We start from the raw sequence: 23,692 nt of genomic DNA on the forward strand, positions 1-23,692 counted from the left end.
GCTTGGGCGACAGAGCAAGCCTCTGTCAAAAAAAAAAAAAAAAGACTGGTTCCTCAAGTTGGGCATTGTGGGGTTCTGACCCTGCAGCTTCAGCCTCAGCGTCACTGGTAGTCTACTTCATGCAGGCCCTGCAGATCAGTCCCAGCTACTTTCCACCATGTGTGTGCTGGCCCAGGGACACCAACTGGCATTTGGTCCTTCACACTGTAGAAGAGCAGGCTGCCATCGCTGCAGCACTGTCTTCTTATTCTCTGGTCACAGGCAGCTCTGACCAGCCTCTTCCCTTGAAGTTTCTCAGGCAGCCATCTCTGGATTCATGCATGTCCCCACACTCCAGGTGACACATGCAGGCTCTCCGAGTAGTTCTCTGGAAGCATGCCTTTTTTTGCATGAAGTAGGTGGGTCTTCCTTCTTCTCCCTGTCAGAACCATGTCATTCTCACCACCAACCTTCCCCCTTGATTTCTCTCTCCTTTCCTTCCATTTGGTCTGAAGGTGGCAGAACCCTAACTTAGCAAATCCTACAGAGACGATCCAAAAAACTCTATTTATGTGTGGGGACACTTGTCTGTGTGGTGGCATAGAGGTGAGCCCCTGAGCTCTTGGGAACATGAGCAACTGACAGCCTGCAGCTGTCACACATTTGGATCCTCCACAGAGCTCACACCAAGGTCTCACATTCCCCAGCTGTTTCCAGCTTACCACTGAGCATGGTGAGAGCACTAAAGCTATACCATTTCTACCTCCAATTGGCAGCCTTTGCCCAGGAATTTCTATCAATCACCCTACCAGGCTTTCTCAGAATGTGCTGCAGTCTGGAGCTTTTCCTACCCAATCTTCTTCCTTTCCCTCTCTCCATTCACAAGTGTCAGACCTGCATTGCAGTCAGAAGGCACCTGCATCCCAGACTTTTCTTTCAAATATTCTGGCACATCTAATCCTATCTTGGCATCTGCTTCTCAGAGGTCCCAAACTGACATAGTCATCTATTGGCCCACCCAGCCACTATCCCAAGATAAGTCTTATTTTAACATTTGATTATGCTGTATTTAGAAACTGTGAAAAGAACAATGGCAAAATCATGGCACCAACCTGAGTGTCAATCAACAGTTGACTGGATCAAGAAGATGTGGTCCATATATTAATACAACATTATGCAGCCATAAAAAAGAATGAAATCATGTCCTTTGCAGTGACGTGGGGTGGAGCTGGAGGCCATTATCCTAAGTGAAGTAATTCAGAAACAGAAAACCAAATACCACACATTCTCACTTATAAGTGGGAGCTAAACAATGAGTACACACAGACATAAAGATGGAAATAATAGACACTGGGGACTCCAAAAGAGGGAAAGGTGGGCAGGGGGCAAAAGTTGAAAAATTACAACTTTTTCACCTTTTTCACTGGGGTTCAGTGTTCACTGTTTGGGTAATAGGTACACTAGAAGCCCAATCTCCAGTATGCTTATGTAACAAACAAGCACATGTACCCACTGAATCTAAAATAAGTTTTTTGTTGTTGTTGTTGGTTTTTTGTTTTTTGTTTTGTTTTGTTTTTGTTTTTTTTGAGACAGAGTTTCACTCTGGTACCTAGTCTGGAGTGCAGTGGCATGATCTCGTCTCACCACAAACTCTGCCTCCCGGGTTCAAGTGATTCTCCTGCCTCAGCCTCCTGGGTAGCTGGGATTATAGATGCATGCCATTATGCCAAGCTAATTTTTGAATTTTTAGTAGAGATGGGGTTTCCCCATGTTGGCAAGGCTGGTCTCGAACTCCTGCCCTCAAGTGATCTGCCCACCTCGGCTTTCCAAAGTGCTGGGATTACAGGCATGAGCCACCGTGCCCAGCCAAATTAAACTTAAAAAACAAAACAAAAAAAAAGCTGTGGAAGGAAGAGAAGAATATTCTTTTGAATTAAAAAAAAAAATGTGATCAGCAAGTATCTCAGTGTACATTCCCTCCCACAGCAGAGACTGATAGAATTACTTGAATACAGATATTTTCATTTATTTATTTATTTATTTATTTAGAGATGGAGTCTTGCTCTGTCTCCAGGCTGGAGTGCAATGGCACAATCTCAGCTCACTGCCACCTCTGCCTCCTGGGTTCAAGTGATTCTTCTGCCTCAGCCTCACAGGTAGCTGTGATTACAGGTGCCCACCACCATGCCCAGTTAATTTTTGTATTTTTAGTAGAGATGGGGTTTCACCATGTTGGCCAGACTAGTCTCAAACTCCTGACCTCATGATCTGCCCACCGCAGTCTCCCAAAGTGCTGGGATTACAGGAGTGAGCCACCATGCCCAGCCATATCATTTATTATTTTTTTTTTTTTTGAGACGGAGTTTCGCTCTTGTTACCCAGGCTGGAGTGCAATGGCACGATCTCGGCTCACCGCAACCTCCGCCTCCTGGGTTCAGGCAATTCTCCCGCCTCAGCCTCCTGAGTAGCTGGGATTACAGGCACGTGCCACCATGCCCAGCTAATTTTTTGTATTTTCAGTAGAGACGGGGTTTCACCGTGTTGACCAGGATGGTCCCGATCTCTCGACCTCGTGATCCACCCGCCTCGGCCTCCCAAAGTGCTGGGATTACAGGCTTGAGCCACCACGCCCAGCCATCATTTATTTTTTAAGGTAATCTCAGCAACCAGGAGTGATGAGATTGAGATGTTAAGATGGAGAAGTATGAAAGGCAACTTAAACCTATATTTTCAAGGCCACTGTTGTATGTAACAGGCACACAAGGACACAATGAATACCACTTGGACTCTGAGGAGCTTATAATGGTCATTTCAAAGACACAGGGCTGAACATTTACCTTCTGGCTCCTATTCTTCATTGATTGAAATTGCCTTTGGAGGTTTAACTCCCAAAGGCACCTAGTGCTTTAGAAAAGACGCTAGGCAGAGAATCAGAGTGACCCATAGCTGCATCCTTGAGATAGGACCTTGTCAACTCACAGGAAACACCCATCAGAACTATGGCTGAGAGGGAGCCAAAGAGATGTGCAGGGAAGCATAAGTGTCTGCTGGCGCCTTTTCCCTTTTTCCTTACCAGACTGAGGAGCATGTGGGTAGAACAGAGGCATCTGCCTTGTGAAATTCCAAAGTGCCAAAATGCCAGTGGGAAAAGCCTGAGGAAGAAAGAATAGAGTGACGTTCGCGAGTCATGAATGACGCTTGGGAGGCAGATTGGCTTACCAAAGAGCAAACTAGATATTAGTGGTCAGGGCCTGTGTGAAGGGATGGGAGCCAGGATTGGACAGAGAGAGAGATTGAACCATGATTAAGTCCAACAGAGCTGCAGTCTAAACCACAAGGAGCCCTGGAGCACATACAGAGTGGTGTGCTGAGCCTGCTCCTACCAGCTCCTGAACATCATTTGTTACATTTTTGTCAATCAGTTGTTAAACAGCCATTATTAAGTTTTAAATTATATTAACCTACAATTATGTGTATTTATTGAAAACAAAGTTAATACTAAAAACTCATTCTTCCCTAATTACTACATGAGCAGTAAAGTACACTGTTGAGGGGGTTTTTTGTTTGTTTTTTTAATGGAGACTGGGTCTTGCTATGCTGCCCAGGCTGCTCTCAAACTCCTGGTGTTCAAGCAATCCTCTCACCTGCGCCTCCCAAAGTGCTGGGATTACAGGTGTGAGCCACCACCCCTGGCCACTGTTGAGTTTATTTACCACTGTTACAGCTGTGTGATGGAAATATTACGTGTACCATTTTGCATCTATTCCCAACTCTGCATTCAGCGATATTGCTTTGATAGCTTGAAATCATCTGTGGAGGGTGTATTTTCACCACAGAAATTAGGAAATACTACACATCAGGATGTTTTCCTTAAAGGAGCCAGTTTTAAACATTTACATGCACGCTGCTGCTTGTGGGATCCATTCAGAGTTGTCCCAGGGTGGGCTAATGAGTAAGGTCTCTAAGTCCCTGCCAGATCCACCATTGGCTATGGACTCTGCAGGGAAGATGTACTCTCGGGTGAGGGGGCTCTCTGCAGGCGAGGCAAACACGAGAATTAGATGGCCCAAGACAGTCTGCTCACAGCATTGCCAAGAGCTGAGGCGAGTCCTTCCGTGAAGGGACAGTTCTGTATCCTCCACAACCAGCACAAAGTTGTTGATATATATCGTCACTGCAATGCTCTCTTCATAGTACTTTCTTACTCGTTTTAAATGCCGGCTACTTCTGTAGTTAAAGCCATTTTCTTCTAATATTGTTTATATGTGATTTTTTTCTTACTATTTGTTTTCTTAATTCATTAAACCTAAAGTTTGCCTCCTTTTTGGCTTTTTAAAGAACCAGCTTTTGACTTTGTTGACCTTATTGTATTTTATTTACAAGTTTACTAATTTCTATTCTGATTTTTATTATTTCCTTTATTCTGTGTTCTTTGGGCTTATTCTATTCTTTTTCTCACTTTCAAATTGAAAGTTTAGCTTATTAATTTTCAGTCTTTTTTGCACGTATATATTTCCTACACAGTTGTAGCTGCAATACTTTCAATATCATTAAACTATAAAGTTCTTAATTTCCATTATGATTTCTTTTTTGACCCATGAATTATTTCAGAAGTGTGTTTTTAATTTCTAAATGCATGAGGCTGTTTTAGATATCTTTTTGCTGTTGATTTTTAATTTAATTTAATTGTGGCCAGAAAACATGGTCTGTTTGATACAGATTCTTCAAAATAGATATAGACTTGCTTTGTGGCCTACTCATAAATACTCCATGTTCTTGAGAAGAATGTGTATCTTCTAATTTAGGTACAGGGGTCTACATTGGACTTTTCAGATTGAGCTTTTTAATATTTTCATTCAAATATGCTCTCTTTTCTAAGAGTTTGTCTCTATGAGCTATCAATTCCTGAGAGCATTACAATCCCCCATTGCGATGCTGAATTTGTTAATTTCTCTTTGCTATCCTGTGAGCTGCTGCTTCGTACGTACACAAATCTCATTTATGAAAAGTCCACTTTCATGACCTTATTGTCTTCCAAAGCCCTCACTTCCCAATGCCGTCACACTGGATATTATGTGTCAACGTATAAATTCTGAAAGAGTACATTCAATCTATGTATTAGTCTGTTCTCACATTGCTATAAGGAAACACCAGAGACTGGGTAACTTATGAGAAAAGAGGTTTAACTGGTTCATGGTTCTGCAGGCTATACAGGAAACGTAGTGGCTTCTGCTTCTGGGGAGGCCTCAGGAAGCTTCCAATCATGAGGAAAGCAAAGGGGAGCATTCTGCATCTCACATGGTGGGAGCAGGAGCAAGAGAGGTATGGGGGGAGGTGCTACTCACTTTCAACCAGATCTTGTGAGAACTCGCTCACTATTGTATAAACAGCACCAAGAGGATGGTGCTAAGCCATACATGAAAAATCTACTCCCATGATCCAACCGCCTCCCACCAGGCCCCACTCCAACACTGGGGATTACAATTTTACTTGAGATTTGGGTGGGGACACAAATCCAAACCCAGTTTCCCCAAATCTCACGTCCTTCTCACATTGCAAAATACAATCATCCCTTCTCAACACTCCTTCAAAGTCTTACCTCATTCCAGCACTAACTCAAAAATCCAAAGTCTCATTTGATATAAGTCCCTTCCGCCTATGAGCCTGTAAAGTCAAAAACAAGTTAGTTACTTCCAAGATGCAATGGCAGTACAAGCGTTCAGTAAATGTTCCCATTCCAAAAGGGAGAACTCTGACAAAAGAAAGGGGCTACAGGCCCCAGGCAACTCTGAAACCCAGCAGGACAATCATTAAATCGTAAAACTCCAAAATCTCCCTGACTCCATATTTCACACCCATTGCACACTGATATGAGACGTGGGCTTCCAAGGCCTTGGGTAGCTCTGCCCCTGTATCTTTGCAGGGTTCAGGCCCCATGGCTGCTCTCATGGGCTAGTGTTGAACACCTGTGGCTTTTCCAGGTGCAGGGTGGAAGCTCTTGATAGATCAGCTATTCCAGGGTCTAGTGAATGGTAACCATCTTCTCACAGCTCCACTAGGCAGTGTCCCAATGGAGACTCTCTGTAGGGCTCCTACCCCACATTTCCCCTTCATACTTCCCTAGTAGAGGTTCTCCATGAGGGCTCCACCCCTGCATTAGGCTTCTCTCTGAACATCCAGGCTTTTCCATGCATTCTCTTAAATCTAGGCAGAAGCTCCAAACTTCAGCTCTTGCATTCTGCGCACCCACAGCTTAACACCACATGAAAGTCACCAAGGCTTATGGCTTGCACCCTCTGAAGCATGGTCTAAACTGCACCTGGGCCCCTCTAAGCCACAACTAAAGTTACAGCTAGAGTGTCTAGGTATAGACAGCAGTGTCCTGAGGCTGCACATAGTAGCAGGCTACACACGGTAGCAGGTCCCTGGGCCTGGCCCACTAAACCATTCTCTTGTCCCAGCTTTCTGGGCCTGTCATGGGAGAGGCTGCCACAGGGTCTCTGAAATGCTTTCAAAGCCTTTCTCCCTTTGTCTTGGCTATTGCCACTTGCCTTTTCAGTCTTGCAAGTTTCTCTAGCAAATGGTTGCTCCACAGTCTGCTTGGATTCATCCCCTGAAAATGGGCTTTTCTTTTCTCTACATGGTCAGGCTGCAAACTTCCCAGACTTTTGTGCTCTGCTTCCTTTTTAAATATAAGTTCCAACTTTAGATCATTTATGTGCTCATGCATATAACAGCATAGGCTGTTAGAAGCAGCCAGGTCAAATTTTGAATACTTTGCTGCTTAGAAATTTCTTCTGCCAGAAGGCTAAATCATCAATCTCCAGGTCAAGGTTTTACAGATCCCTTCAGCAGGGTCCCAGTGCGGCCAAGTTCATGGCTAAGACATAACAAAACTGACCTTCGCTCTGGTTCCCAATAAGTTCCTTGTTTTTATGTGACACCTCCTCAGCTTGGCCTTCCCTGTCCATATTTATATCAGCATGTTAGTCTCTACCATTTACCCAGTGTCTAGGAAGTTCCAAACTTTCCCTCATCTTCCTGTTTTCTTCTGAGCCCTCCAAACTCTTCCAACCCCTGCCTGTTACCCAATTCCTAAGTCACTTTCACATTTTCAGGTGTCTTTATAGCAATGCCTTACTCCTTGGTACCAATTTTCTGTGTTAGTTCATTCTTGCATTGCTATAAAGAAATACCTGAGACTGGGTAATTTATGAGAAAAGAAGTTTCATTGGCTCATGGTTCTCCAGGCTGTACAGGAAGCATAGCAGCTTCTGCTCTGGGGAAACCTCAGGAAGCTTCTAAACAGGGCATAAGTCAGAGGGGAAGTAAAGCATCTCACATGGCCAGAGAAATAGCAAGAGAGTGATGGGGAGGTGCTACACACTTTTAAATAGCCAGATCTTGTGAGAACTTACTCACTATCATGAGAACAGTATGAAAGAGGTGGTGCTGAACCATTCATGAAGGATCTACGCCCATGATCCAATCACCTCCCACCCAACCCCACTTCCAGCATTAGGGATCACAGTTCGACATGAGATGAATGGGACACAGATCTAAACTGTATCAGTTTGTAACACTTTTTCTGCTGACTGTCACACTGTGGGCTATTTCCTAACATATTTGCAATTATTTATTTAGAGATTACATTTGCGTTTTTTCTGGACTCCTTTTACTGATTGACTAATCCACACTTTTGCTGGTGATGCAGCCCTTAAAGCCTTTATGCAGAGATTTTAGCTCCAACATCTCCCCTTGTAGAAACCAAAGATCTAAACTTCTACCCCCAAAACATCAAAATCCTAGTTTACAGGTCATCTATTTATTGAGTACTGTACCCATTTACTTAACCACTCTGGCATCATCTTTCTCTTTTTCTTAGTGCCTGACTTACTTTCTTGTGAAGTTATCTATGCATTTAAATGTGTCATTATGGCCTGAGTTCTCCTGAATGCAGACCGTGCGACAAAATCTTATGTGCAGGTAATTTATTTGGGAAATGATCCCAGGGAATGGCAAAAAGAGACCAGTGAAGGAAGGAAAACCAATATTAAAATTCATTATCGAGTTAGTCACTGCTCCAGATGACTCATGCTTGATCTTCCTGGGCTCTTATAAAATGCATCACAGATACATCTCCTTGCATCACTCGTATCTCTTGTACTTCCTACTGAACTCAATCCATAAAATAGTTCCATTCACAGTGGCAGCCAGCAGTAATCTCTAGAAAGACCTAATACCAGTGGGTTAGAGAAAGAAGCCACAGCCTCTTCTGCTGTACCTGGTGCCTAGAAGGTAACTGATAATGAACATTTTCCTCCTCTATTCTCCATTCCAGATTTTCTTTACCTCTGCCATAACTTTGGCCCAACTAGGTTGCTTGTCAGGTGGGGCTTGATCCCTTAGTGGTCTTGTCTCTAGCCATGACCTCTTCAATTCATTTATTGCTGTTGCTGGGCATGGAAGCACCAAGAGATAGCCAGTGGCTCCCCTGCATTATGGCATACTCCTTTTACTCCCCTGCATTCTGGCATACTCCTGCCCAACCTGTGCAGCAACAATTGTAGGTCCTCAGCATAACCAGGGTCAATACCTCCTGCCAGAATAACTACTACTTTCTTTGCTTGCTGGTCTATTGGCATGGAAAGCTCAAAGTGATCAGATGGTTGTTGTACCTTCAAGTTCTTAGGAACTATTACTGTGATCAGAGCCTCTACTCAGCAAAGTCCAAATTTCAGAGGAAGTGCAAATTATGAATGGGACGCAAGGAGTCTTGATGAGAGGACCTACTCCTTCTGTTCTGTGGTTCTTGGACCAATGTATTTTAGCTATTGACCACATGGCACCACATTAGCCAATAGCTTAGCACACACACCTGAGAAGGTTCTGCTACAAAATGGGCATACAGGTTTGTGACTGTATGTACAAGCTTCTTATTTCTGGAAGAGGGTCTGTATTTTTCTGCTCAGGCTGAGCTGAAAGCTGACATTGGATACCAACCTGAAGGCAATGGTGGGACCCTGTGGGCAGATCTCGAAGAACACAACATCACATCATGGGGCACAGGCCTTAGGTAATATTTTCACAGGAAATTAAGCAAGAGGAATTTTCTCTTCCCTAGTAAGAGGGAATGGTCTGCTTCTACCAGCCCAGATGTTGAAGGAAATCTAGGGATTCAAAATACTCAGGCTTGCCAGCCCTAACATCCCTATCCAAGACCTCGAGACCCTCTTGTCTTATATCAGGGCCCTGATTCTGACACAGGAGACCAGTTGAGGCTGTGCCGTCAGTTTCCTGGGAAGCTGTGCCACAATCCTGATAATTATTTTCCCCAAACTGTTATATTGTAAACATACTTCATATCTCAATGCTGTCATTTCCACTTGTGCCTCACTCTAATCTATCACATGAGAGAATCTTAGTAATTTTGGTGCTACTGCATACTAGGATTATCAGCCTCAATGTATGCTAGCAATGGAGTCCTTATTGCTGTCTGACTGGAAGGTGATCCAGCCAAAATCCCACCCTGAGGGTCTGTTTTCCAGAGCTACTTCTAGAACTGTCTTAGCACAGGTTGCCCTAAAAGCAGAGAACAAGGAGACATAAGAGGAAGTTCATATTCAGGTAGATAACTGGGCAAATGATCCCAAAAAGCAGCTATATACAAGGCAGTTGTAGAACAAGAAAGGAGGTCGTGTAGAATATTGGATGTTTTATTGAGTTGGCCACTCAGAAGGGTGAATGGTGAGGAACATGTTATAAAATGCATCTCAGAAATATCCTCCTGAGAGATGAAAGGAAGATACTCTTTCAGTATGGCTTCCATTTTCTGTTGGTCAAGAGCAGTGCAGGAGTTTTTACACACCCACTCCCCTAGGGTGTGCATGTGTGAGAGATGAGAAATGTCTGCAGGTACCTCACGCCGTGATGCCAGAGATTCTTCAGGGAGGAAAGCAAGAGAGGCACAGGGCAGAATCAAGGTAAGGGTGCTGTCTGGTTATACTGGCATGAGGCTGGTCTAAGCTTCTTGAAATTGGTTGCTGCAGCAGCAGCTGGAACAAACAGTGGGACCAAGGGAATTTGCAGAGATCTCACAAGCAGCATTCATCACAGCTATTAATTGGATATTTTATAGTATTTTAAAGTATTTGAGTCAGGAGTTGTTTGGTTTTTTTTTTCCTACAAAATGTAGTTTCTCCAAATATCCAGAAGGAGAATAACCACACTAGTCTCTGTGCATGTGTCTATGTAGCTGGCTGGAGAAGTCTCACAGTGGGATGGGAAAAGCACCAAATATGTCAAAGCCAGAAGGTATTTTTTCTGGTCTGACATTGGCTATATAACCTGAGCAGTTTACTTAGCTTCTGTGAGCCACAGTTTCTCCATCAAAAAGGAAGGGGAATAAGAAAAATTGTGTTACCTACCTTGTAGGACAGAAATCAAAGATGTAATAAATACAAATGTGTTTCATAAACTGCAAAGTGCCATGCATATATAATTTATGATGATTATAAACATTAAGGCATATTCTGGGTGACCTGGCTGCCCTCTGCACTCCCAAAACAAACCCACACTGAGTCTTGGGCTTTTCAAAACAAAAATAATGACATGAGATGGATGTTTTTAAGGAGAGAAAAAAGAGTAAACCAGATGTGATGGTATTCTTTAAAATAAAGCAGACATGTTCCAGTCATATAAAATGTAACCAGAAGAAAGGTAAATGGAACTGTTGTGCACTGCGGTGGGACTATGAGATGGTACCACTGAAGAAAACAGTGTGGAGGTTCCCCCAAAAACTAAAGACAAGGCCCGGGCAAGGTGGCTCATGCTTATAATCCCAGCACTTTGGGAGGCTGAGGTGGGCAGATCACCTGAGGTGGGAGTTCAAGACCAGCCTGACCAATGTGGAGAAACGTGTGCAGACATCTCCATCCAGTGACAGGGGAGCCATACCTTCCCATTTCAAACACACTCTCCAGCTCCTGGGTACCTGTGCCTTGGAAGTCCTGGTCCACATACGGAGTCTCAGGATCTCCCAGCTTCTCCTCATCCTTTTGCTGCTGCTCTGCCGCCATCAACCTGATCCCAGGGAGAATGGAAATCCTTTCACCCTGCGCAGGAAAAATGGAACCGAATAACCAAAGGCCCAAGGGCAGACTACTCCATCTTCTGGCCGTGTTGTCTAAAGCCAGCCTTAACTGTCTTTCCTCCCTTAGCAGGGTTCATGGCACGTCGGCTGCCGTTATTAAATACCATCAACACTGCCTCCTCCAATGCAGATTACATAGTTGTTTACTATTCTTGAAAATGACCTGTGATTTATACTTGGCTTTAACATTCAAGAGCTACAGCACTTGACTATTCTTCTAAAATGTGGTTGCATTTAGAGTGTGGTAGCTAACATCCTAAAAAAAAAAAAAAAAATGCACAAAGTGGGTTGACTGTTTTTGTCTCAATAATGCACATTTCTTTTGCATGTTTGCCTTGAAAGTCTGTTTTTACTCATATTTGAGATTGCTCTGCTCTTTGGTTTCTAGTGGCAAAAATTATGGGAAATGAAACGAAATCATAAATTCTGTCCCTAGACCTGTGGTAAATTCTCCCAGGCAGTTATGTCTGCCATGGTGAAAAAATTAGTGAAGTAAAATGCCTGCAATCCTCTTTGTGCTATTTGAATTTCAAATGCATTATGAATCCCTTGGGAATATGACATTAATTCAGGGCTATAACTAAAATTTGGTATATTAAAAGACATGTTATTTGCTTCTCTTTGCTTGTTTTATGTACTTATAGTGGATTAAACTTCAGTTATTATGACAAAGCCTATTGGAAAGTGTACACATGGATTTTACCACAAAATTTGCTATAGAGCACACAAAGAATCCTTTTCAGGAAACCTGATCTATTCAAACCAGTTTTTCAAATGTTTCCTTACCTGTTATTTAGGTTAAAGTATCTAAAAACCTCATCACAGAAGACCTTTCAAGAGGCTTTCTTAGCAGAATGACAATTCCCTAGGATTACACCTACGATTTCAAAAAGGATTTCTCTGGCAAGCAGTAAATATTGACCTCCCAAAATCTAAACATGATTATAAAATTGCAGGATGTTGGTACACACATTACTTATATTCCTTTGGGCCTTCCATATTTTGACCAGTGTGATCCAATATTTTTCCTTTTTTTTTTTCTCTAGGCATTCATTTCTCAACAGAAATGAATGTTCAGTGGTCACTGATGACCTACTTTGCGTCAGCACAGTGCAACAGCGGTAAACATATCACCCATGGTCTCTGTACTTAGGAAATTCACATCCTAGGCAATTTCAGATTGTACAAGGACCACGGAAAAAATAAATCAGATTCTATGATAAAAACTTGGAGGGGTTGAGTGTGTATTTTGGATGTGAGTCACCTGCACTGTCGCTTTGTACCCTGGGTCTTCCAGGTAGAGGGAAGGAAACTGACACATTCCTGACGTGAAAAATAACTCACTAACTGTATCCTTTTTTAACTACAGGGTTTTTTTTAGCCTTTAGTTCCTTAAAATTGAATTACTGGGATAGAAAAGTTAACATGCTTACGGCTACATATAATAGATTATATGTACATACATATATATGTATGTGCATGTCATGCACATATACACATACACACACACACCGGGGTCCACAAACAGAGCCTCAGGACCTCCCAACTTCTCCTCATCCCTGTGCTGCTGCTCTGCCGCCACCAACCTAGCGGTGTGTGTGTGTGTGTGTGTAACAGAAAGCTTTAACTAAAAAGCCTGCACCAATTTGTACTCCTAACATCAATGTACAAGAAAGTCTATTTGTTTCACCTTTATTTTAATCTCCTTTTAAAATTTTTGCAAATTTGATAAATAAAAATCATATCAAATTTATTTTCTTATCATATTTTTAATATAACTTTGAAAAATACAGAAAAATTTAGGTAACATATATGTAAATTATAAAACAAAATAACACATGAACTCATGACCCAAGCCAAGGCCTGCATCTCTTAATGGGCTTCTCCTCTCTCCCTTGGCCTCCCCCTCCTCATGCCGCCCCTCAACATAACCTTCATCCTGAATTTTAGGTCGATTCTTTCTGTCTTCTGAAATAATTTTATCACATATGTATGTATAACTGAATCATATCTTGTGAGGTTTCTTTTTCGCTTTATGAAAATGGTATCATCCTTAATAAGGTTCTGCAACTTGCAATTTTCACTCAGTACAGTGTTTCTAGGAGTCATCTATGTTGCAGCACACTATTGACGTCGACTCATTCCCTCTGCTCCACAATATTCCATCATTTCCCTGATGGGTTGTTTCTAGCTTTTGTTAATATGCATCAATATGAACATCTCATAAAAGTCGCTTTGTGTGTCAAAAAAGTATTTGAAGTAATGTCAAATATTTTTCTAATATGGCTGTACAATGTACTGTCTCCCCAGCACTATAGAAGATTACCCATTTGTTCTCATCCTCTCTAAAACTTCCTATGGTAAGAGTTGTTAATTTTTGGCAATCTAGTGGGTATAAAATATCTAACTACAGCCGGGCACAGTGGCTCACGCCTGTAATCCCAGCACTTTGGAAAGCCAAGGCACAGAGATCACAGGGTCAGGAGTTTGAGACCAGCCTGACCAACATGATAAAGCCCAGTCTCTACTAAAAATACAAAAAAAAATTAGCCGGGCATGGCGGCGCGCGCCTGTAATCCCAGCTTCTCAAGAAGCTGAGGCAGGAGAATAACCTGGACCCAGGAGGCAGAAGTTGCAGTGAGCTGAGATCGCACCACTGCACTCCAACCTGAGTGACAGAGTGAAACTTCATCTCAAAAAAAAAAAAAAAAAAAAAAAAAAAAAAAAAAAAAAAAAAATTAACTATGGTTCTAGTTGGTATTTCCCTGATTATTAGTGAGACACAGCATCTCTTCTTATGGTTATATGCCATACATATTTTCTTTTTTGTGAAATACCAGTTCATTTCTTTTGCCTAGTTTTCAATTATGTAGTCATATATATTACAGATTTATAGATCACTGCATATGCACCATACTAATCCTTTGTTGGTGATATGTATTAAAATATGTCCTCCTGAATGTGACTTGACTTTTATTTTCTTTACGTCATTTTTTAGGAAGTCTTCCAAATGTAATACATATGAAAGTCTTAAAATTAATCCTATTTCTAGTTGGAAAAATGTTTAAATTGAAAACTCTTTAGGATTATATAAGTAGTTACCCTTCTAATTGACATGTTTGTTTTCACGTTTTTTGTTATTTTGAGACAGGGTCTTACTCTGTCACCCAGGCTGCAGTGCAGTGGCATAATCACAGCTCACTGTAGCCTTGAACTCCTGAGCTCAAGTGATCTTCCCACTTCAGCCTCCAGTGTAACCAGCAGGCTTCATGCCCAGCTAATTTATTACTACCACTACTGTTATTATTATTATTATTATTATTATTTGTAGAGACAGAATCTCACTTTGTTGCCTAGGCTGGTCTTAAACTCCGAGGCTTACGTGATCCTCCTGCCTCAGCTTCCCAAAGTGCTGGGATTACAGGCATGAGTCGCTGCACCTGACTTAAGTTTTTAATTAAATTAGCATGCCAATTTAATTATTCCAATTACATTATGTTTAACCAAGTTGAAATTAAGCTTTCATTTGCTGCCCAATTTCTCTAGGGAATCTAAATGTACTAGAACCTTATACTAATTCACATTTCTGTTACTTATTAGCCAAAATAATGAAGTTGCTTTCAAAAATTTTACTATTTCTGGCTTACGGATTAGCTTTTAAAATATCTTGTCTGTACAGCCTGGAATGGCAGAATGTACACTTCATTATTACAAGAACTAGAAACACCTCATGCAAATGGCAACTCCATATTGAAGGTATGCTGGCATGGGTGAGTGTCCTTCAGGGGAGCCTTCCCGCATTCTCCCAGCTGGAATCCATTGCTCTTCCTTCTGCAGTCCCGTAGCTGTGTGTGTGTAGACTTTGCATTGCAATGTACTTTTGTTCACATGTTTGTTCATCTCATTTGGCTGACCTCATGCCTTATTTATTTCTAGTTGTCTAGTACCTATCTTGGTGCTTATTACATAGAATATGCTCAATAAATATTGGTTGATTGATCAACTCATTGGATGGTGACACTGGGTGATGTCAAAGTGGGCAGCCTATTTGCTTAGCTTCTGTTTTCCAGATCAGTTAGACCAAGATCACATATAATACATTTCAACTATTGTTGAAATGGTCTTTCTTTTTTTTTTTTTTTTGTTTTTGGGGGTTTTTTTTGTTTGTTTATTTTAAGATGGAGTCTTGCTCTGTTGCCCAAGCTGGAGTGCAGTGGCTTGATCTCGGCTCACTGCAACCTCTGCCTCCCAAGTTCAAGTGATTCTCCTGTCTCAGCCTCCCGAGTAGCTGGGATTGCAGGTGCCTGCCACCACACTCAGCTGACTTTTGTATTTTTAGTAGAAACAGGGTTTCACCCTATAGCCAAGGCTGGTCTGGAACTCCTGACTCAATCGATCTGCCCACCTTGGCCTCCCAAAGTGCTGGGATTACAGGTATGAGTCACCACTCCCAGCCAAAATGGTCACTCTTTTCTATCTCTCAATCTAGATAATTTTTGGAGGACCCAAACACCACATAGGAGATAAGAAAGGGGGAATTTTGAAGTATCATCCCCAGTTCCTAAAGCCAAGTTCTTCTAGCAATATAAGAAATTGGATTAGGGTAGAAAACATGGAGTCCAAGTCCAGCTCTTCCCCTTAACACCTGCTTAGGGCTTTAGTTCTCTACAAAACTGACCAGGGTTAGAATCATCCAGTAGGCAACCACACTGCACATTGGGAAAACAGAGGTTTTGAGAGTCAGGTGGATCTGGCATTATATCAGTTTCTAGTTTAAAATATCAGTTTCTAGTTTAACAATGTAGGGCACATTATTTAAATTCACTGTTCCTCAGTTTTCCATGGGAACTATAGAACCTACCTTGCAATGTTGCTGTGCTAAATGAGACCAAATATATGAAGCACATGCCACTGTGCTTAGCACACAGTAGATTCTAGACAGGAACTTCAGTTGTGTAAATCACACTCCTGTGCTTATATGCAGAAGAAGCTCATCTTTCATCCATTCTTTTTTTTTTTTTCTTAGGCAGGGTCTCCCTCTGTTGCCCAGGCTGCAGTGCAGTGTCATGATCATCGCTCACTGCAGCCTTAATCTCCCTGGGTCAGGTGATCCTCCCACTCAGCCTCCTGCGTAGTTGGGACTACAGGCACACACTACCATGCCCAGCTAATTTTTTGTAGAGACGCAGTTTCACCGTGTTGCCCAGGCTGGCCTCAAACTCCAAAGGCTCAAGTGATCCACCTGCTTCAGCCACCAAAAATGTGGGGATTACAGACATGAGCCACTGCCTGGCCATCTTTCACCTTTTACTTATGCTTTACAATTCTCTCTCTCTCTCTCTCTCTCTCTCACACACACACACACACACACACACAGACACACACACAGACACACAAACAGACACAGTGAAAAAATAGGGAAAGACAGCAAAAGTCCACCAGCTTTAACAGAGTATTTTCCTATAGTTTTGGTACCATCACTAGCCAAAAAGAAAGGCTATCATAGAGGCGGTGATTTAATGGTTAAATATAAAATTCTTTATGCCTTAAAACTGTTGAAGAACTATTTCCCAGGTAATTCTTCCTATGTCCAATAAAACTAAAAGTCACCAGATGTTGAGAGCTTAGAAATGGGAGTGCTTATGTTATTTAAGCCCTGAACAAATGTACCATTAAGGTGCAGGCCCATTCCAGTAACTTTTAAAGATTATAAAGAATACTTCATACACAGTAAGCAAGGTTATGTGATGGTACAATTCAACATTGGAACCAGCTGCTCGATGTGTGTTTCTGCTGTACCTTACATAGCAGGTCTGGATACTCAAGTTTGTGATTGTTTGGTTTTAAACGAAAATCACCTCCCTACAAGGCAACTCACTTTGGAATTGGCTATGCAAATCTGCAGCAGCCTTCAAAAGCGCAGAGGGAGAAAACTGATGATCAAACCATTGTCTCAAATTGGGTTTTGAAACGAATGGGGAGCATTCTCTTCCCAGATTTTGAGGTAGAGCTAATGCCTGCTTTGACCAGCAGAGGGCAACAGGCCCCACGGGAAAGTGCAAGAGTATTCACCCGCTTTTTGTTTTTGTTTGTTTGTTTGTTTCCCTATCATTTTAAAGACTTCAATTTTTTTAATTGCATTTTAGGTTTGGGGGTACATGTGAAGAACATGCAAGAATGTTGCATAGGTACACACATGGCAGTGTGGTTTGCTGCCTTCCTCCCCTCACCTGTATCTGTCATTTCTCTCCATGCCATCTCTTCCCACTTCCCCACTCCCCGTCCCTCCCCCATTTCCCTCCAACGGACCCCAGCATGTAGTGCTCCCCTCCCCGTGTCCATGTGTTCTCATTGTTCAACGACCGCCTATGAGTGAGAACATGCGGTGTTTGATTTTCTGCTCTTGTGTCAGTTTGCTGAGAATGATGGTTTCCAGATTCATCCATGTCCCTACAAAGGACACGAACTCATCGTTTTTGATGGCTGTATAATATTCCATGGTGTATATGTGCCACATTTTCCCTGTCCAGTCTATCATCGATGGGCATTTGGGTTGGTTCCAGGTCTTTGCTACTGTAAACAGTGCTGCAATGAACATTCGTGTGCATGTGTCCTTATAGTAGAATGATTTAAAGGCCGGCTTCACCGGAAGTCCACGCAGAGAAAGCAGCGGCCAAGGGGTAGGTGACACCCTTCCTGGTCAAGAAGATCACGCAGGGGCCATCATAAAATGAAAATGCGGGTCCCTTGTTAAAAAAGGAGGAAAAAAGGAGTTTCTTCTGCAGTCTCTCTTGGCCTGTCCAGGCGTTTTGTTTGCTATATAAGGTCACACTCCCTCAGGCACAGAGATGCTGGCAGGCTGGGCACGGACCCTCAGGGAACCAGGGGCCCGCCCTGTGGCTCGGCCTGCGGAGGGTCATGCCCGTCTGGTGGAGGACAGCAGGGGCATCGAGCCTGGACCCGTTGGGTGGAAAGCAACAGAGACCCCATGTCAGGCCTGTCAGGATGAAGGGCAGCTGCAGTTCTGAGCAGGAGCAGGAACAGGTGACCCAGACCCAACTCCAGGAGGCAGGACTCACACGAGCCGAGCCCCTAGGCCCTAGGGAACCAGTCCCGTTGTCCTGGACTTCACTCACAGAACAAAAGCAAAGGAAAATGTGTGGAGAATTTCAAGATGGTGGCCACGGAGCCTTAAAGCCCAAGTGCTGGGGCGAGGGGCGGGGGTGGGGAGCATGGGGCCCTCCCTGCCAGGGCGCATCGCCACACACCTGTCCAGAGTGTTGTTACCCTCTGAGCCCAACCGATGCCAACCAGCTGGTTCGCCTAAGCCCAGACTGTGCTGCCACCTGCCTGCTTTCCAGGGCCTGGAGCAAACGGGGTTGTTACACCCCGGGATGCTCCCTACCATCAGGAACAGAATCTCCTCTCTGCCTGTTGGCCCTGGCCACATTGATCTCCAGGGTGTTCCCGGAACACCGGAGCTTGCTCTCACCTGGGGCCCTTAACTGTGCGCTTCCCTGGACTGCTCTTCCCCAGAGACCCTGAGGGCCCCTCCCTCCCTTCATTCAGATCAGAGAGGCTTTCTCCAGCTAAAATAGCAACCCCCTCTGGGCACGGCTCACCCTTTAACCACCTTTATTTTTCCTCATAGCGCGTATCACCAGTTCCTGATGTCTTATGTATTTATTTGATTGTTTTTGGTCTATCTGCTCTGACTAGTCTGTCTGGCCAGGCACCTTGGCTCATGCCTGTAATCCCAGCATTTTGGGAGGCCAAAGCTAGAGGATCGCTCAAGGCCAGGAGTTCCAGATCAGCCTGGTCAACATAAAAGATCTTGTCTCTACAAAAAGACTGCTAGTACTACTAGTAATAATAATAAATAGAATGTCCATTGGAGCAGGATTTGTTGGGTAAGTTTTTTTGTTCATGACTATCTGCAGCTCCTACAACAATTGCTAGCATGTGTAAACACTCAAATGTTGAAATGAGAATAAATGTCTGGACAACCTACTGGCTGATGGCAGGGTTCTTACTCATGAGACCCAGAATGAACCAGGGGAGGGCCCATTTCCAAGCAGGACTTACTTAAGTCAGTCAGTCACTGAATGGCTGGGATAGGAAAAAGCTCTTTACTTATTTGCAGATTTGCCCTCAAAAAGAATACCAGCTTCCCGTAGTATCTGTATAGTTTCCCATCTCCTAATCTGTGATATCTTTATAACAACCTTAGAGAGGGACTTCAGCATGCCCTTTACAGGTAAAATACATAAAGCCCAGAGAAGTAAAGAATCTTGGCCAGGCGTGATGGCTCATACCGCTAATCCCAGTGTTTTGGGAGGCTGAAATAGGTGGATCACCTGAGGAGTTCGAGACCAGCCTGGCCAACATGGTGACACCCCATCTCTATATTTAAATATATATATATAAATTTTTAAAAAGAATCTTACAGAAAGTCACGCAGCTCATAGTGGCAGGGCCAAAACTAAGAGACTCAAGACTCTTTTGAGTTTTATCCTGTGTTGTTTTCAGAGCTCAGTCTTTTCTGAACCTGTGGTCTGCAACCTGAGCTTGTAGTTTTATATTCAAGGTCAGGAGTCGGCAGAGGAGACCTGCTGTCCCTAGCAACTCTGCTTAGTGGCCCAGCACCTTGGGAGTTTACCCAGCTTGTTTCCAGAGATCAGTCAGCTTTGCTTTGGTTTCAGTTCAGGGTTAGCATATCAATAATTCTTCATTAATAAGGCCAAACATACGATGTTTCTTGGCAGTTGCATATCAAATGTGAAGAGAAAACATAGGGAATGCACTATGTATTGTGAAACATTGTAACAGACAAGCATTTTCCAAGCCATGTGATTCTAAGCATTTGCTTCCTAAATGATCATTGATCTCTGGCCCCTGAGGAGTTCATTGTCTAGCCCAGAACAAGGCACTTTTTCCAGCCCATATACTGCAGCTAATTAGCCACAACTACATTTCACGTAAGGGTTTCCTTTGTGTTGAGCTTTAATATTCACCAAGAGAATAGACACCACATCCCTTCAATTGTGTTTTCCTAATTAAATTGCAAATTCTAATTGTTTCTTCCTCTGGAAATGAAGATCTTAGATTTTATAGTCAAGTTCCTAGGCTCACTTTTTATCTTAACCATTTTTAAAACCTTGCCACAACAAAGTAACCAAGTAGACTTTACACCATAAATAACTTTGGGATATATGATTATCTAATAGTAGATACATAATTATTACAAAAGGGACAAGAATAATACACTTCCATGTCACTAGACAAAACGAAATGTGTCCTCTCCTGGTCACCAGCCACAGTGTTTCTCATTGCCATTAAATCTCTAAAATGGAAGGAATTCCATCTGACTTCTATTGACTTAACAGGAGACTATGAAGATTAATTTAACACTCTTAGACAAAACAAAAATATTATAGTATACATTTTGGCAAGCAAAAGTACCATGTAAATAATATTGTTATTTACAGCATAGTTGTTTTGTAACAGATTGGTAAAAGTGATTGGATTTGTAGAACCCAGATTTTTGAAAATAGGAGAGACTCCAAAGGTGATCTGGTTCAAATTCATTCTATAGAAGAATAAACAAAAAGGCAGAAGTAGCAAATTTTCAGAGTTTGAAATACCTATTTTAAAGTGATTTCTACAATGAAGTCTTTGACATAATAAAATTCTACAATAAATTATGTTAAAAGAGGGAATGAAACTTACTATTTAACTTATTTAGAATACCTGACAATAGTGAGACAGCTAATATTTCTTTTAGAGGCTCCAAAGTATTTAAAACAGTTTCTTTACTCTCATAGATGAAGTTTTCCAGATCCTTCACCAGCCTGATTACTCTTGATATATTTTAATTTACCAATGTCCTTCTCAAAATGGCTAAACTTAAATTCTCAATCCTATTCTTGCCACTATAGGGAGCTACAGGTTTATCGGCTTTTATTGAAACCCAGGTGAATTTAATTAATGCAAACCAAATCATACCCATTTTTGGAACACCTGCAAAAGCTAAAACCCCAAGTTCTCTTCCATGTAAACTATCTTAAAATCAGGGGATATCTGTCCTTGTTGACTGTTCAGTGTCCATTTCTTCTACTTCTGGAACTGTGAAACAATTTGGCTTTGGAGAATTACCACTCTCTCCACTGGAGATGGAGATAGAGAAACCGTTCATGCACATAGTATGTCTCATCCTGGCCAAGAGTTGGACTGAAGCCAGACCAACCAACTGCTCACCTTTCTCTGTCTGTCATCCTGACCCAGGAGGAAGTACTAGTAGGAGCTCACTGATTCCACTGTGGTGCTAAAACAGTCACTTCTAGTTTCCTAGGTCTTCAAAATTATCCTGGTTTTTGGAACTTCCAAATCTTGGTTCTTCAGCATTTTCTTTGATTCCATGAACAACTCTATCTTCCCAGTAAAATCCTTCTTTTGCCTTTTGTTAAAGTCAGTTTCTGTTGCTATTAAGCAAAATCTATACCTAGTACACCTGGCCTGATATTTTCTGGTTTATTTATTTTCTTGTCTGTTTTCTGCTTCTTACCCTTTTCTATCAGGAAAGGAATCTTGTCTGCCCTGTTTGCTGCTGGAACTCCAGAATCAAGAATTGTGTCTGTAACATGGGCAGTTCTCAAGAAATGCATGTTGAATAAATGACTGATACCCAATTCCCTTAATAATACAGTTGTCATCTGGGCACAGTGGCTAATACCTACAATCCCAACACTTTCAGAGGCTGAGAAGGGAGACTGCTTGAGGCCAGGAGTTCAAGACCAGCCTGGGCAACACATCAAGACCTTGACTCTACCCCCCAAAAAATCAAATAATAGTAATAATAATCCAGTTGTCAAAGCCAAGTACCTAAGGATGATAAATAAATAAGATTTCTCAGTTTATTCCTTTAAAAACACAAACTCAGAAAAGGAGGGAAAGTCTTACGAAGGTATTTAAAATCTGATCCTCATTAACTAAGTGCAACTCCTATTTTCTGCCAAATTAGCCTCAAAGTTGAGCAGCTGGGCCATGGGTGGAGAGGCCCTGTGACAGAGTGGATGGTTCAACTCATTCTTCCTCAGAGCAAGTGAATCTCCAGGGAGGGATATAGCTGCTGTGGTCACAGTAATGCCTCCCACAACACCCACCTCCAAGTCCCACAAGCCAGGGACTAAAATAGCTGAGTGGAAATGATCCATATAGACATGACTTTGCGTTTCTGTACCTGCTCTCAAATCCAAGGTGGATTTAATGTAGACCTAAAACTAATCTCCATTAAAAGAGGTGAAGATAAATAGTAAGAGGGGGACAAGCTGTGCTGATAGGATGCTGGTGACCAGTGTTTGCTGACAAAAGATAAGTGGGTGAGTCAGATACTCACAGACACCTTCCCCACCCCCTTATATGAGATAATCAAAATGTTCATTATTAGTGCTATGAAGACCTCAGTAAACAGTAGAGATGATCTTGAGTAAAGACCTTGAGTATTACAGAAGTGCCAGTTGGCTCTTATATCACAAAGCCCCCAAAAGAGAAGCTCATTAATAATAGCTAATGTGAAGCGACCATCTACTATATATCAGGCATGGGCTCTGCTAAGTGATTTGCATGCATTTTCTTATGTGATTACAACAGTTCTCTGGGGTATGTACCTACTTTGATCTTCCATTTAGGAAAGTGAGGCTTAGAGGGTTAAGCAACTTGCTGAAGGCCATACAGTGGGCAAGATTTCCACTGGATAACAAGAGATGTTTGTCTGCAGGGAGGGAAATAGGATAAGATACGTGATAAGGCTGGGCATGGTGGTTCATGCCTGTAATTCCAGCACTTTGGGAGGCCAAGGCAGGAGGACCACTTGAGTCCAGGAGTTCAAGACCAGCCTGGGCAACATGGCAAAACCTTGTGTCTACTAAAAATATAAAATTTATCCAGGGATGGTGGTGTGTGCCTGTAGTCCCAGCTACTTAGGAGGCTAAGGTGGGAGGATTGTTTGAGCCCAAGAGATAGAGGCTGGAGTGAGCTGAGATTGTGCCACTGCACTCCAGCCAGGCTGTCATAGTGAGACCCTGTCTCTTAAAAAAAAAAAAAAAAATTAAGATACAGAATAAGATAAAGGCTATAAGATCCATGTATTACCCACATCATGGTGTGAAGGAGAAATTCAGAAAAACATTAGGTAAAGCAAAAACCAGAGTGGGGTCTAACAGGATTCAAACTGTCCAGCTTTAATGAGAACCTGGATGCAACCTGAGCCCTCCCAAGGAGCTGCTGCTCATTTCACATCCCTTCTCCTTCTCTATGTTGCTTCCAAACCATTTCCCATCCACCATCCACAAACAACACCTTCTATTCCCTTGTAGAAGACTAACCTGACTCCGAATTTTGATGGCAAAACCTTAGCCCTGGGCTATCCTTACTGGCATTCTCAATGCTGCTAAGCATTGTGGGAAAAAACCACACCACATCACAGATTACATCACTATAAATATATTAGACTAGCTTTCTCTTTGTCACTTGTCTCTATTTCTTCTCCTCCTATACACTCTT

At 42.4% G+C, this 23,692-nt stretch overlaps 2 long non-coding RNA genes across 2 annotated transcripts in view; both read right to left on the reverse strand.

Moving 5' to 3' along the window:
• Positions 1-1,107: 1,107 nt before the first annotated feature.
• LOC141581552 (uncharacterized) lies at positions 1,108-5,835 on the reverse strand. Its single transcript, XR_012514250.1, has 3 exons — positions 5,579-5,835; positions 3,053-3,131; positions 1,108-1,222 (listed from the first exon to the last, which is right to left on the reverse strand). It is a non-coding gene; the product is annotated as an uncharacterized LOC141581552 (long non-coding RNA).
• Positions 5,836-10,971: 5,136 nt separating this feature from the next.
• LOC141581553 (uncharacterized) overlaps positions 10,972-23,692 on the reverse strand; it is a 60,535-nt gene continuing 47,814 nt past the window's right edge. The window contains exon 3 of the long non-coding RNA XR_012514251.1: positions 10,972-11,093. This is a non-coding gene — a long non-coding RNA (uncharacterized LOC141581553). The remainder of the gene's footprint in view (positions 11,094-23,692) is intronic.

This window comes from Saimiri boliviensis, chromosome 16 (assembly GCF_048565385.1).
Source record: "Saimiri boliviensis isolate mSaiBol1 chromosome 16, mSaiBol1.pri, whole genome shotgun sequence".
NCBI lineage: Eukaryota > Metazoa > Chordata > Mammalia > Primates > Cebidae > Saimiri > Saimiri boliviensis.